The 16741-nt window shown below is 28.9% G+C and overlaps 1 long non-coding RNA gene across 12 annotated transcripts in view; it reads right to left on the reverse strand.

Annotated features, from left to right (window-relative positions):
• The window catches only part of LOC127735048 (uncharacterized), a 113833-nt gene extending 97585 nt beyond the window's left edge, over window positions 1-16248 (reverse strand). For 2 of the 12 annotated variants that reach the window (XR_007997968.1, XR_007997970.1), the window contains exons 1-2: window positions 9030-9221; window positions 5359-5441 (exon numbers count right to left, since the gene is read on the reverse strand). This is a non-coding gene — a long non-coding RNA (uncharacterized LOC127735048). Of the gene's footprint in view, window positions 1-63; window positions 378-1194; window positions 1280-2353; window positions 2418-5358; window positions 5442-9029; window positions 9225-16168 lie in introns of those variants that run through there. The other 10 variants (XR_007997979.1, XR_007997972.1, XR_007997966.1 and 7 more) reach the window with 9 other exon arrangements.
• Between the last annotated feature and the right edge of the window lie 493 nt (window positions 16249-16741).

Here is a 16741-nt window from a genome sequence, read left to right on the forward strand (position 1 = left end):
ACATGATGTATGTACACAAGTTTCAAGCACATGCATTATTTTTTTTCTTTCTTATATAAATATATATATATATATACATGTATGTACAGTCTTCTTAAACTTGTAGAAGATTTTGAACAATTGTTTTTAGAATCAGAACTCAGTACTGATGCCCCAATGTTCCAGTAGTTGTTTTGTTTGTTGATGCAGTGCATTTTTTGTCTTCATTTGGTTGTATTTTCCAAGCATTTTAAATCCAACAATCATCTTGGCTCTCTCAAACTGTTCAGTAAAAAACCTGTTTCCTGGATTTTCCGTTGCAAGTCTTCAGTATATTGTAAAACTTTTAACTTCACCGGTTCCTAGAATTGTATCAACCAGTGTTGTTGTTATTTTGTCTGGAAAAAATGATTTATTGATTTATAACATTAAAGAAGACTAATGATTTGTAGATCAAACAGAGGTTTTTTTTATATATTTTATTGTTTAATGTTGATTATCTGCATAGGGAATCATTTATATTGGGATATTATGACCAAAAGGCTAGTTTAGCTAGTGCATTCTCAGATAGTAGCCTGGGCCTGTATGCATAATTTATAAAGCTACTTAAGTTAAGATTTGTTACGAACAGAGAGATTTTTCTACAGGTCCTACAATAAAAAATTGAAAACAACACGTTTGATAATTTCATGCGTCCGAAGCGCTTTTCTGGATTTACCTTCATCAGGAACGCTCAAAGCCAAACATTTGAAATCCGAGGGATGTATAAGTACGGAAACAGTTGAAGAGCTATATGACAAAAATACATAAAACAAATAGCCAAATTTGTCTAATTAGTACTACGACTGGATGTCTTAACTTAAGTGGTTTATGCATACAGGCCCTTGAGACTCAATACCAATTTGACAAAAAATATGTTTTGGAGCAATGCTCCATTCCAAACCCAATTACATGCAGCTGTGCATATATTTGTGTACATGTACTTTTAGGGCACACATGGGCACTGACTAGGATGTAATTGGGCTTGCATGTATTTTCTTGCAATCTCTTGAAAAATCATACATAAACATTTAGAATTAGTAGAAATTAGTCCTTTTAAATTGTGGTTAAAAGTATCCCCATCTTTCCTTATAATACATCACATTAATGGAACAGTAATTTTGCACACTGCTGAAGCATGTTTTGTTTGAAAACTATATACAGATATATATCTACCTGTTTGTGTACCCATGTTTATTACAGATTCAGTTTCTTCATGTTCCTGACAATTTTTCAAGCCAAAAGGATCCAAAATCTTCATCTGCATATAAATAAAAAAAGCCTAAGTCCAAATTAAAATATATGCGTTCTCAAAAAAAGATAGGGTCGGTGTGTTCACGGAGTCCGATTCTGGTATTATACATGCCCCTACCGCAAGTAAAATAACGGACATGTTATGTTTTTCGTTAATTTTGTTGCATTTTTAGCCGTAGTGGATACTTTTATTGGAAATTCATATGACAGAAATCTGAATTTAATTATTGAAATTCGCATTCCATAAAATGGGATCATTCAAAATTTATTTTACAGAATAAAAAAAAGTTCATGGGTGGATCTGGTAACTGGAACCACATATGTATTTTTATTTTGCCTGAATTCAATCGGCAATCATGGCAATTGGTCATATTTTAATTGAGGTAGGTTTTAAAAATTAGTATCAAAATGAAGGCAATAGAATGTGATTTAAAAAGAATTTTTTGTTTCTGTTTGTTGTTAACATATAGGTCATTTTTTATGCCAGCACCGAAGCTGAGGGGGCATCAAGTGTTACCCTTGTCTGTCTGTATGTGCATCCCAAAAGTGGTTACTTAACTTTAGTTCGCCTCAACCAAATGTTTTGAAACTTATACACAATGCTAATTACCACAAAACACTGTTCAGCTTTGAATTTAAATGGTGTCACTTTTACATGTTATATGGACACATTCTCCATTTATTTATCTTATTGCAAATTAGATCTATGAAAAAATAACAAGGATTTTATAAGATTTTTAAACATGGGATTTTAAACCATATGTCATAAAATTATGAAAAGATAAGTAGGGGTAAGTGGGCAAAATTGTAATGGCACTTCATGGATAAAACAAGAGGATTCTGAATATCTGACAAAAAGTTAAAAAAAAAGAAAAAAAGAGAGACCATCCTTTAGTATTAATGCATTTACAACACTTGGACAAAGAATATAACCATATAATATATCCCCTGTGGTTCAAAGTAGACAAAAAGAACTTCTGACCAATCTCTTAAAACTATCAAGCCTAATGCACATTATATTCCTCTCAATTTTTATTTTAAGATGAAAATAAAATTTGTTTTCAACAGAGTATATACCTACTAATTTATGAGTATTAGACCACAAAGTTTTACTCTCCATCCATGAAAACAGTCACTGTAATAACCTAAAAAGGAATTAAAATTGACACAAATTATATATTTTACTAAAGTGTTAAATTGTCAGCCAAAAAATTAGTTTTCTGACTTCAGATTTCGCATAGCATCAAAACCAGTTTAATATCTATAAAACCAGGAAAAAAAAACATGTTTTGATTTTGTTTTAACATTAATTTTTTTCTCAATCTATGATTTATCTCCCATTGAATGACACATTTTTGCTGTTTGTTGTACAACCCTCCTCTGAAGGTGAAATCTATCTCAGAATTAACTTTTCAAATGATATATTATTTTATTCATGTTACTGGAAACCAAATATCAAACTGATAAAATAACTTTCTTGGTACTTTGAATGTGGAAAATAAATGTTTTTTTGTCGTATTTTCATAAAATTCTATGAAGGTTTGACAAAGTAATTGATAACTAATAGAAGGTTTGACAAAGTAGTTGATAACTAATATTTTAACCTTAAAATTATCTTAGTGAAAACTTTGAAAAAAGTCCATTTATTGCATCTGTTGCAATGAAGGACTGATTTCCAAGTTAAATAAAAATTGATAATTCCCCTTCTCTGATTTTATATACAGCAACAATAGCATACATTATAAAGATATTTAGGCATCACTGGAGAATATTAGTACAAAATAATTCACTAAGTAAACAATGATTTTCACTGTGCAAAACTAGTTAATTGCTTTTCCTGTGTAACTGTTTGCTCTAAATATGCTTGAAATATTTGCCACTGGCATTAAGCAATCAACGGTCAATAGTTAAATTAAGCTTGCAATAATGCTCAATATAAACAACTGGCGTTGAACAAATTAATGCTAATAAATGACCACTGTATTAACAGTGCAGCACTGGGAAAACATGCAATATAAATTGTATTAGATTTCTTAATTATGAAGTACCTCCATCTGTAATTTAAAACAATGACAATTCTATTGATAAAAAATGAATAAAACCGCTGTTAGTAAAAATAGCTTTTTATTTTGTCATCCTTTTTCTTACACTGTGTCTGTTTATTTGAAAGCAGAAGTTCCTGTGCACATTGTACCATATCTTGGATATTTGACTATGTGGATTACTATATCTTTCCTCCAGATGTCCTTAGATAGCTGCTTTGATTTATTTTTAGAATCCAACCCAAACCCAACGTCTTCTATCGTGTCCCCCATCATTGTATTGCCGTAAACTTCACAGGAGACATATAAGCGCTAATAGTTTTGAGACGTTCTGGCGCTTTAAACTGGACACGTTTTGGCGAATAACAATTATTGGACACGTTTGGGGGAGTGAAATCAGTCAAATTTGGGCGATTTAAGATTTTAAGGACACGTTTGGGGGAATCGGACATGTTTGGGGGGATGGACACGTTTGGGAGTGTTACATATATATCATGATTTCTTCAACTACTCTTAAATATGTTCACCAAAGTTAAACTGAATCTTGAACAGTTTGTACATACTTACAATTTAACTTTTTTAAATATTACTTTTGCACATATGCAGTTTTAGTTGTTAATTCTACAGGTCTTTGAAGCATTTCATATTAGTGTTGATATATCAAAGGAAAGATGGGCATTTCACATCATCCTTTGGGCTCTCAGTTAATTCTCATCTGAGTTTTTGGACATTTAAGAAATTTTATTGTCTGGATTTATAAACCAAATTATTTTTATTCCCCCGAGTATTCTGTTGTCTGGTCACTATCTTCAGTTCCAACTTGTTTGGCTGCCATGCTGCTATATCTAAAGCTAAATGGAGCCATGCTGTGTTCCTTTGAATTGAAAGGTGTGTCACGGTCTTTGAAGTTTGCTCCTTATGAATGGCTAATAAACTTTTAGGCCACAAACGGTGAAAATTAAAATAATCAACTTTTTCGACAATTACACAGTCTATAAGCTTACATGATTTTACTTCTTTCAGTCTTTCTTACATCACAGAGTCAGTCTTACCAAAAACTATTTGAAGCACTAGCTCTTTGGGCTAGTAGAAAAAAAAAATACTAGCCCGAAGTTATATGTACTAGACCAAAATAAAATAGTGTCAGCAGTGAGGATCACGAAGTGAGCCGAACCAACTAGGGGGTTTGGGGGCATGCCCCCCTTGAAAATTTGGAATATTAGATGTAAAATCCTGCATTCTGAGGTTACATTATTGTATCTGGAAGTGTATATAACTTGTCAAAAATGTAGAGTTTGTTCTCCATGTAATATGAAAAATTCTACTTTCCTTCAATAAAAACCTTCTCAAAACTGTTTACAAGACTCTTTTCTTTGAATTTAAGACATACATGTACAAGTCGTCCTAATAACCAATCGTCTAAAATACACAAGATGTCAAGCGGGCAGTTACGAATTAATGTCTTCCGACGCAAAAATGTTCATTTTTTTTTAATTTTCTGTTATGAATATATTTTATTTAGTCAATGCAACACAAATCAATCAATGATTACCAAAATTTGACATTTTGAAAACGTTTTTGCGCTTTTTATTTTTATTTTGAACAATCGGTTATTAGGAAGACCGTCAAAACTGGTTTACGGTATTTTTGCAAGGAAGAGAGTATCAGTTTATTGTTATTGATGGTGTGACATTCTGCAGTTACAGTAACGATTAAAAAAGTGCACACAGATATGCACTAGACCGGTCGGACTATCGGCAGTGTACGTTCACTAGTCCGAGCTTATTTAAACTAGACATGGGCTTCAGGCTACCTCTTAACGACGCAGACTGCAGAGTACTAGAATGTCCTACCACAGAGTAGGTTACCTATCGAAAAGTTCTATACTCTCTAGTCAATTCAATAACATGAAAATAGATTATAACAATACATTTTTATTAAAGTATGTATCATTAGAATATTAATTTGAAAGCTATAAATATTAAACCCAGTTGTGATTAAAAAACCAAGCAATTTTCCCAGGGGAAACTGATTTTATCATTACCTAACAAGGTTTATCCTAACTCATCTTCATCTTCTATGTACAATGGAACCATCTTCAAGCTGTACCACTAAAACTTCTCAGGCCTGCATTTGTAACAAAAACAAAAATTATAAATGAGTGATGTGTTGGATAATTTCTGGCACAAATAATTTACCATTAATTCAGAAACACTATTGCGAGGTTTTATTAATCTGAATAATGCGACAGGTTGAGTATTGCAATGATAAGAAACTCCAATTCCGATATCTGTATGAAGAATTTCCTGAAATTCAATAAGATAATCTTACTGTTAGTCCATTATGTAAAAATCGCAATAATAAATGCACACAATAAATTCTGAATTTACAGTAGTTTGCTTTGATAAGAGAAACACAAAAGTATGAATTTGTGATGTGTATAGATTGTAGGATATCTTTATATATATAACTGCTGGTATATCTTTATTTGACTTCAGTATTGAAGACTTTTTAATAATATAATCATTATTTCCCAAATTAATGTGCGTGTCAAATTATCAGAAGTTGGTGGCTAACCAAAACAATCTGATGTATACATTTTGACAAAAATGATTAAAATTCAACTGAATCTCAAACAATCTAAATCAAGTCATATTTTCCAAATTACTTTTAAAAAAAATCGACTAAATATGTAGATATCCAAATTGACAATCGGAAACTTTACTTTCGTTCAGGAGAGACTATTAGAAAAAGGGTTTCCAAATTGTCAATGTTAAGAGACTATTTGCTGTTATAATTAATTCAGAAATTAATGTGATGCATGTTTCAATTCAAATCCTAAATTGGAGTACAAGTATACTTTTTTCATAAGAGTATAAATTTGAAAGAGAAATTTTGGACTAATTTGTAATAAATTTTCAAGCTGTTTCTCCAGGGAAAACTGATTTTATTACCTTACAACTATTAACAGTTTAAGTACAATTGTAAAGACAAAATACGTACATCATCATCTAGGCATCAACAATTATATCATCTCCATGTCTAGGACTTCTTTTTTCTTCTCTCTGGGCTGCCGTCTATCTGTAATACATATTCAAATTATTTTAATATCTATCAGACAACTATTAATAAATAAAAAAAAAATATACTTACTTACGGATGCATATGTTACCTGTCCTGACGTAAATATCCTGGGGCTGGTATCTGAAACAAAAACAAAATAAGTTCAAAAATATTGAACCAAATATAAAACTTAAAAAATTTGCTACTTTAATTTTTTTTTCTTTCAAAATATCTATAAAGAAAAACTGGCATTAATGGCAGCCATCATCATTGGTCAATTGCTCTTTTTGACTGTATATCATTAACTTATTTTCATTTTAAATCTATATTTCAATCAGTAATGAAGACGGTTTAATGATATAATCATTATTTCCCAAATTAATGTGCGTGTCAAATTATCAGAAGTTGGTGGCTAACCAAAACAATCTGATGTATACATTTTGAACAAAAATGATTAAAATTCAACTGAATCTCAAACAATCTAAATCAAGTCATATTTTCCAAATTACTTTTAAAAAAAATCAACTAAATATGTAGATATCCAAATTGACAATCGGAAACTTTACTTTCGTTCAGGAGAGACTATTAGAGAAAGGGTTTCCAAATTGTCAATGTTAAGAGACTATTTGCTGTTATAATTAATTCAGAAATTAATGTGATGCATGTTTCAATTCAAATCCTAAATTGGAGTACAAGTATACTTTTTTCATTAGAGTATAAATTTGAAAAAGAAATTTTGGACTAATTTGTAATAAATTTTCAAGCTGTTTCTCCAGGGAAAACTGATTTTATTACCTTACAACTATTAACAGTTTAAGTACAATTGTAACGACAAAATACGTACATCATCATCTAGGCATCAACAATTATATCATCTCCATGTCTAGGACTTCTTTTTTCTTCTCTCTGGGCTGCCGTCTATCTGTAATACATATTCAAATTATTTTAATATCTATCAGACAACTATTAATAAATAAAAAAAAAATATACTTACTTTCGGATGCATATGTTACCTGTCCTGACGTAAATATCCTGGGGCTGGTATCTGAAACAAAAACAAAATAAGTTCAAAAATATTGAACCAAATATAAAACTTAAAAAATTTGCTACTTTAATTTTTTTTTCTTTCAAAATATCTATAAAGAAAAACTGGCATTAATGGCAGCCATCATCATTGGTCAATTGCTCTTTTTGACTGTATATCATTAACTTATTTTCATTTTAAATCTATATTTCAATCAGTAATGAAGACGGTTTAATGATATAATCATTATTTCCCAAATTAATGTGCGTGTCAAATTATCAGAAGTTGGTGGCTAACCAAAACAATCTGATGTATACATTTTGAACAAAAATGATTAAAATTCAACTGAATCTCAAACAATCTAAATCAAGTCATATTTTCCAAATTACTTTTAAAAAAAATCGACTAAATATGTAGATATCCAAATTGACAATCGGAAACTTTACTTTCGTTCAGGAGAGACTATTAGAGAAAGGGTTTCCAAATTGTCAATGTTAAGAGACTATTTGCTGTTATAATTAATTCAGAAATTAATGTGATGCATGTTTCAATTCAAATCCTAAATTGGAGTACAAGTATACTTTTTTCATAAGAGTATAAATTTGAAAAAGAAATTTTGGACTAATTTGTAATAAATTTTCAAGCTGTTTCTCCAGGGAAAACTGATTTTATTACCTTACAACTATTAACAGTTTAAGTACAATTGTAACGACAAAATACGTACATCATCATCTAGGCATCAACAATTATATCATCTCCATGTCTAGGACTTCTTTTTTCTTCTCTCTGGGCTGCCGTCTATCTGTAATACATATTCAAATTATGTTAATATCTATCAGACAACTATTAATAAATAAAAAAAAAATATACTTACTTTCGGATGCATATGTTACCTGTCCTGACGTAAATATCCTGGGGCTGGTATCTGAAACAAAAACAAAATAAGTTCAAAAATATTGAACCAAATATAAAACTTAAAAAATTTGCTAATTTAATTTTTTTTTCTTTCAAAATATCTATAAAGAAAAACTGGCATTAATGGCAGCCATCATCATTGGTCAATTGCTCTTTTTGACTGTATATCATTAACTTATTTTCATTTTAAATCTATATTTCAATCAGTAATGAAGACGGTTTAATGATATAATCATTATTTCCCAAATTAATGTGCGTGTCAAATTATCAGAAGTTGGTGGCTAACCAAAACAATCTGATGTATACATTTTGAACAAAAATGATTAAAATTCAACTGAATCTCAAACAATCTAAATCAAGTCATATTTTCCAAATTACTTTTAAAAAAAATCGACTAAATATGTAGATATCCAAATTGACAATCGGAAACTTTACTTTCGTTCAGGAGAGACTATTAGAGAAAGGGTTTCCAAATTGTCAATGTTAAGAGACTATTTGCTGTTATAATTAATTCATGAAATTAATGTGATGCATGTTTCAATTCAAATCCTAAATTGGAGTACAAGTATACTTTTTTCATTAGAGTATAAATTTGAAAAAAAATTTTGGACTAATTTGTAATAAATTTTCAAGCTGTTTCTCCAGGGAAAACTGATTTTATTACCTTACAACTATTAACAGTTTAAGTACAATTGTAACGACAAAATACGTACATCATCATCTAGGCATCAAAAATTATATCATCTCCATGTCTAGGACTTCTTTTTTCTTCTCTCTGGGCTGCCGTCTATCTGTAATACATATTCAAATTATTTTAATATCTATCAGAAAACTATTAATAAATAAAAAAAAAATATACTTACTTTCGGATGCATATGTTACCTGTCCTGACGTAAATATCCTGGGGCTGGTATCTGAAACAAAAACAAAATAAGTTCAAAAATATTGAACCAAATATAAAACTTAAAAAATTTGCTACTTTAATTTTTTTTTCTTTCAAAATATCTATAAAGAAAAACTGGCATTAATGGCAGCCATCATCATTGGTCAATTGCTCTTTTTGACTGTATATCATTAACTTATTTTCATTTTAAATCTATATTTCAATCAGTAATGAAGACGGTTTAATGATATAATCATTATTTCCCAAATTAATGTGCGTGTCAAATTATCAGAAGTTGGTGGCTAACCAAAACAATCTGATGTATACATTTTGAACAAAAATGATTAAAATTCAACTGAATCTCAAACAATCTAAATCAAGTCATATTTTCCAAATTACTTTTTATAAAAATCTACTAAATATGTAGATATCCAAATTGACAATCGGAAACTTTACTTTCGTTCAGGAGAGACTATTAGAGAAAGGGTTTCCAAATTGTCAATGTTAAGAGACTATTTGCTGTTATAATTAATTCAGAAATTAATGTGATGCATGTTTCAATTCAAATCCTAAATTGGAGTACAAGTATACTTTTTTCATTAGAGTATAAATTTGAAAAAGAAATTTTGGACTAATTTGTAATAAATTTTCAAGCTGTTTCTCCAGGGAAAACTGATTTTATTACCTTACAACTATTAACAGTTTAAGTACAATTGTAACGACAAAATACGTACATCATCATCTAGGCATCAACAATTATATCATCTCCATGTCTAGGACTTCTTTTTTCTTCTCTCTGGGCTGCCGTCTATCTGTAATACATATTCAAATTATTTTAATATCTATCAGAAAACTATTAATAAATAAAAAAAAAATATACTTACTTTCGGATGCATATGTTACCTGTCCTGACGTAAATATCCTGGGGCTGGTATCTGAAACAAAAACAAAATAAGTTCAAAAATATTGAACCAAATATAAAACTTAAAAAATTTGCTACTTTAATTTTTTTTTCTTTCAAAATATCTATAAAGAAAAACTGGCATTAATGGCAGCCATCATCATTGGTCAATTGCTCTTTTTGACTGTATATCATTAACTTATTTTCATTTTAAATCTATATTTCAATCAGTAATGAAGACGGTTTAATGATATAATCATTATTTCCCAAATTAATGTGCGTGTCAAATTATCAGAAGTTGGTGGCTAACCAAAACAATCTGATGTATACATTTTGAACAAAAATGATTAAAATTCAACTGAATCTCAAACAATCTAAATCAAGTCATATTTTCCAAATTACTTTTAAAAAAAATCTACTAAATATGTAGATATCCAAATTGACAATCGGAAACTTTACTTTCGTTCAGGAGAGACTATTAGAGAAAGGGTTTCCAAATTGTCAATGTTAAGAGACTATTTGCTGTTATAATTAATTCAGAAATTAATGTGATGCATGTTTCAATTCAAATCCTAAATTGGAGTACAAGTATACTTTTTTCATTAGAGTATAAATTTGAAAAAGAAATTTTGGACTAATTTGTAATAAATTTTCAAGCTGTTTCTCCAGGGAAAACTGATTTTATTACCTTACAACTATTAACAGTTTAAGTACAATTGTAACGACAAAATACGTACATCATCATCTAGGCATCAACAATTATATCATCTCCATGTCTAGGACTTCTTTTTTCTTCTCTCTGGGCTGCCGTCTATCTGTAATACATATTCAAATTATGTTAATATCTATCAGACAACTATTAATAAATAAAAAAAAAATATACTTACTTTCGGATGCATATGTTACCTGTCCTGACGTAAATATCCTGGGGCTGGTATCTGAAACAAAAACAAAATAAGTTCAAAAATATTGAACCAAATATAAAACTTAAAAAATTTGCTACTTTAATTTTTTTTTCTTTCAAAATATCTATAAAGAAAAACTGGCATTAATGGCAGCCATCATCATTGGTCAATTGCTCTTTTTGACTGTATATCATTAACTTATTTTCATTTTAAATCTATATTTCAATCAGTAATGAAGACGGTTTAATGATATAATCATTATTTCCCAAATTAATGTGCGTGTCAAATTATCAGAAGTTGGTGGCTAACCAAAACAATCTGGGGCCGGTTTCACGAAGCTATCCTTAGACCTGTCATAAGATATATCTTAGGACATGTCTTATGATCCTCTTATGACTATCCTAGGACATATCTCAGACCACGCCTCGAAGCTGTCTTAGGATGATCTTAGCTAAGATATCCTAAACCTGTCGCAAGTTCTTTAAATTTTTAAATATTAACATGGATTCATGGAAAAATTCATGTAAATGTATTATGTCTTTCCAATAAATTACTTAACGTATTGATTAACATTCCAGAATTAGATATTTCGTAAAATTAATATAAAGCATTAGTTTAATTTATATAAATAATCTATTAATAATACACCAATATGCATATAAAAATTCAAATAAAAATTCGAGAAAAAAAACAATAAGCTGATGATTATTTGACTTTGCACAAGTGAGTTGAATTCAAGTTTTCACTGTATCGGTTATAAAAAGGTTAAAGGATAAAATCGTGCATTTTTGATATAAATAAATCGAATGTTCATTGTTGATAAATCATTGTTGATAATCCCCCAACCTATAAAGATTTTGTTACGAGTAGAACAAGGAGATTACATAATCAAATAATTATAACATAATTTGCAAAATTAATATAAAAAATAAGTGTTATTCATAAAAATAAACTTATGACTATCCTAAGACCATCATAAGACACCTCTCGTGTAGTCCTATCTTTATGACCAACTTTAAGAGATGTCCTAAATTAGGACCTCTTTGTGAAACCCACTTAGGACTAAGATATGTCGTAAGACCATCCTAAGACATATCTTAGTCCTAAGACAGCTTTGTGAAACTGGCCCCTGATGTATACATTTTGAACAAAAATGATTAAAATTCAACTGAATCTCAAACAATCTAAATCAAGTCATATTTTCCAAATTACTTTTAAAAAAAATCGACTTAATATGAAGATATCCAAATTGACAATCGGAAACTTTACTTTCGTTCAGGAGAGACTATTAGAGAAAGGGTTTCCAAATTGTCAATGTTAAGAGACTATTTGCTGTTATAATTAATTCAGAAATTAATGTGATGCATGTTTCAATTCAAATCCTAAATTGGAGTACAAGTATACTTTTTTCATTAGAGTATAAATTTGAAAAAGAAATTTTGGACTAATTTGTAATAAATTTTCAAGCTGTTTCTCCAGGGAAAACTGATTTTATTACCTTACAACTATTAACAGTTTAAGTACAATTGTAACGACAAAATACGTACATCATCATCTAGGCATCAACAATTATATCATCTCCATGTCTAGGACTTCTTTTTTCTTCTCTCTGGGCTGCCGTCTATCTGTAATACATATTCAAATTATTTTAATATCTATCAGAAAACTATTAATAAATAAAAAAAAAATATACTTACTTTCGGATGCATATGTTACCTGTCCTGACGTAAATATCCTGGGGCTGGTATCTGAAACAAAAACAAAATAAGTTCAAAAATATTGAACCAAATATAAAACTTAAAAAATTTGCTACTTTAATTTTTTTTTCTTTCAAAATATCTATAAAGAAAAACTGGCATTAATGGCAGCCATCATCATTGGTCAATTGCTCTTTTTGACTGTATATCATTAACTTATTTTCATTTTAAATCTATATTTCAATCAGTAATGAAGACGGTTTAATGATATAATCATTATTTCCCAAATTAATGTGCGTGTCAAATTATCAGAAGTTGGTGGCTAACCAAAACAATCTGATGTATACATTTTGAACAAAAATGATTAAAATTCAACTGAATCTCAAACAATCTAAATCAAGTCATATTTTCCAAATTACTTTTAAAAAAAATCGACTAAATATGTAGATATCCAAATTGACAATCGGAAACTTTACTTTCGTTCAGGAGAGACTATTAGAGAAAGGGTTTCCAAATTGTCAATGTTAAGAGACTATTTGCTGTTATAATTAATTCAGAAATTAATGTGATGCATGTTTCAATTCAAATCCTAAATTGGAGTACAAGTATACTTTTTTCATTAGAGTATAAATTTGAAAAAGAAATTTTGGACTAATTTGTAATAAATTTTCAAGCTGTTTCTCCAGGGAAAACTGATTTTATTACCTTACAACTATTAACAGTTAAGTACAATTGTAACGACAAAATACGTACATCATCATCTAGGCATCAACAATTATATCATCTCCATGTCTAGGACTTCTTTTTTCTTCTCTCTGGGCTGCCGTCTATCTGTAATACATATTCAAATTATTTTAATATCTATCAGAAAACTATTAATAAATAAAAAAAAATATACTTACTTTCGGATGCATATGTTACCTGTCCTGATGTAAATATCCTGGGGCTGGTATCTGAAACAAAAACAAAATAAGTTCAAAAATATTGAACCAAATATAAAACTTAAAAAATTTGCTACTTTAATTTTTTTTTCTTTCAAAATATCTATAAAGAAAAACTGGCATTAATGGCAGCCATCATCATTGGTCAATTGCTCTTTTTGACTGTATATCATTAACTTATTTTCATTTTAAATCTATATTTCAATCAGTAATGAAGACGGTTTAATGATATAATCATTATTTCCCAAATTAATATGCGTGTCAAATTATCAGAAGTTGGTGGTTAACCAAAACAATCTGATGTATACATTTTGAACAAAAATGATTAAAATTCAACTGAATCTCAAACAATCTAAATCAAGTCATATTTTCCAAATTACTTTTAAAAAAAATCGACTAAATATGTAGATATCCAAATTGACAATCGGAAACTTTACTTTCGTTCAGGAGAGACTATTAGAGAAAGGGTTTCCAAATTGTCAATGTTAAGAGACTATTTGCTGTTATAATTAATTCAGAAATTAATGTGATGCATGTTTCAATTCAAATCCTAAATTGGAGTACAAGTATACTTTTTTCATTAGAGTATAAATTTGAAAAAGAAATTTTGGACTAATTTGTAATAAATTTTCAAGCTGTTTCTCCAGGGAAAACTGATTTTATTACCTTACAACTATTAACAGTTTAAGTACAATTGTAACGACAAAATACGTACATCATCATCTAGGCATCAACAATTATATCATCTCCATGTCTAGGACTTCTTTTTTCTTCTCTCTGGGCTGCCGTCTATCTGTAATACATATTCAAATTATTTTAATATCTATCAGAAAACTATTAATAAATAAAAAAAAAAAATATACTTACTTTCGGATGCATATGTTACCTGTCCTGACGTAAATATCCTGGGGCTGGTATCTGAAACAAAAACAAAATAAGTTCAAAAATATTGAACCAAATATAAAACTTAAAAAATTTGCTACTTTAATTTTTTTTTCTTTCAAAATATCTATAAAGAAAAACTGGCATTAATGGCAGCCATCATCATTGGTCAATTGCTCTTTTTGACTGTATATCATTAACTTATTTTCATTTTAAATCTATATTTCAATCAGTAATGAAGACGGTTTAATGATATAATCATTATTTCCCAAATTAATGTGCGTGTCAAATTATCAGAAGTTGGTGGCTAACCAAAACAATCTGATGTATACATTTTGAACAAAAATGATTAAAATTCAACTGAATCTCAAACAATCTAAATCAAGTCATATTTTCCAAATTACTTTTAAAAAAAATCGACTAAATATGTAGATATCCAAATTGACAATCGGAAACTTTACTTTTGTTCAGGAGAGACTATTAGAGAAAGGGTTTCCAAATTGTCAATGTTAAGAGACTATTTGCTGTTATAATTAATTCAGAAATTAATGTGATGCATGTTTCAATTCAAATCCTAAATTGGAGTACAAGTATACTTTTTTCATTAGAGTATAAATTTGAAAAAGAAATTTTGGACTAATTTGTAATAAATTTTCAAGCTGTTTCTCCAGGGAAAACTGATTTTATTACCTTACAACTATTAACAGTTTAAGTACAATTGTAACGACAAAATACGTACATCATCATCTAGGCATCAACAATTATATCATCTCCATGTCTAGGACTTCTTTTTTCTTCTCTCTGGGCTGCCGTCTATCTGTAATACATATTCAAATTATTTTAATATCTATCAGAAAACTATTAATAAATAAAAAAAAAATATACTTACTTTCGGATGCATATGTTACCTGTCCTGACGTAAGTATCCTGGGGCTGGTATCTGAAACAAAAACAAAATAAGTTCAAAAATATTGAACCAAATATAAAACTTAAAAAATTTGCTACTTTAATTTTTTTTTCTTTCAAAATATCTATAAAGAAAAACTGGCATTAATGGCAGCCATCATCATTGGTCAATTGCTCTTTTTGACTGTATATCATTAACTTATTTTCATTTTAAATCTATATTTCAATCAGTAATGAAGACGGTTTAATGATATAATCATTATTTCCCAAATTAATGTGCGTGTCAAATTATCAGAAGTTGGTGGCTAACCAAAACAATCTGATGTATACATTTTGAACAAAAATGATTAAAATTCAACTGAATCTCAAACAATCTAAATCAAGTCATATTTTCCAAATTACTTTTAAAAAAAATCGACTAAATATGTAGATATCCAAATTGACAATCGGAAACTTTACTTTTGTTCAGGAGAGACTATTAGAGAAAGGGTTTCCAAATTGTCAATGTTAAGAGACTATTTGCTGTTATAATTAATTCAGAAATTAATGTGATGCATGTTTCAATTCAAATCCTAAATTGGAGTACAAGTATACTTTTTTCATTAGAGTATAAATTTGAAAAAGAAATTTTGGACTAATTTGTAATAAATTTTCAAGCTGTTTCTCCAGGGAAAACTGATTTTATTACCTTACAACTATTAACAGTTTAAGTACAATTGTAACGACAAAATACGTACATCATCATCTAGGCATCAACAATTATATCATCTCCATGTCTAGGACTTCTTTTTTTTTCTCTCTGGGCTGCCGTCTATCTGTAATACATATTCAAATTATTTTAATATCTATCAGAAAACTATTAATAAATAAAAAAAAAATATACTTACTTTCGGATGCATATGTTACCTGTCCTGACGTAAGTATCCTGGGGCTGGTATCTGAAACAAAAACAAAATAAGTTCAAAAATATTGAACCAAATATAAAACTTAAAAAATTTGCTACTTTAATTTTTTTTTCTTTCAAAATATCTATAAAGAAAAACTGGCATTAATGGCAGCCATCATCATTGGTCAATTGCTCTTTTTGACTGTATATCATTAACTTATTTTCATTTTAAATCTATATTTCAATCAGTAATGAAGACGGTTTAATGATATAATCATTATTTCCCAAATTAATGTGCGTGTCAAATTATCAGAAGTTGGTGGCTAACCAAAACAATCTGATGTATACATTTTGAACAAAAATGATTAAAATTCAACTGAATCTCAAACAATCTAAATCAAGTCATATTTTCCAAATTACTTTT

The sequence above is a fragment of the Mytilus californianus genome, unplaced genomic scaffold (genome assembly GCF_021869535.1).
Source record: "Mytilus californianus isolate M0D057914Y unplaced genomic scaffold, xbMytCali1.0.p SCAF_3, whole genome shotgun sequence".
Lineage (NCBI taxonomy): Eukaryota > Metazoa > Mollusca > Bivalvia > Mytilida > Mytilidae > Mytilus > Mytilus californianus.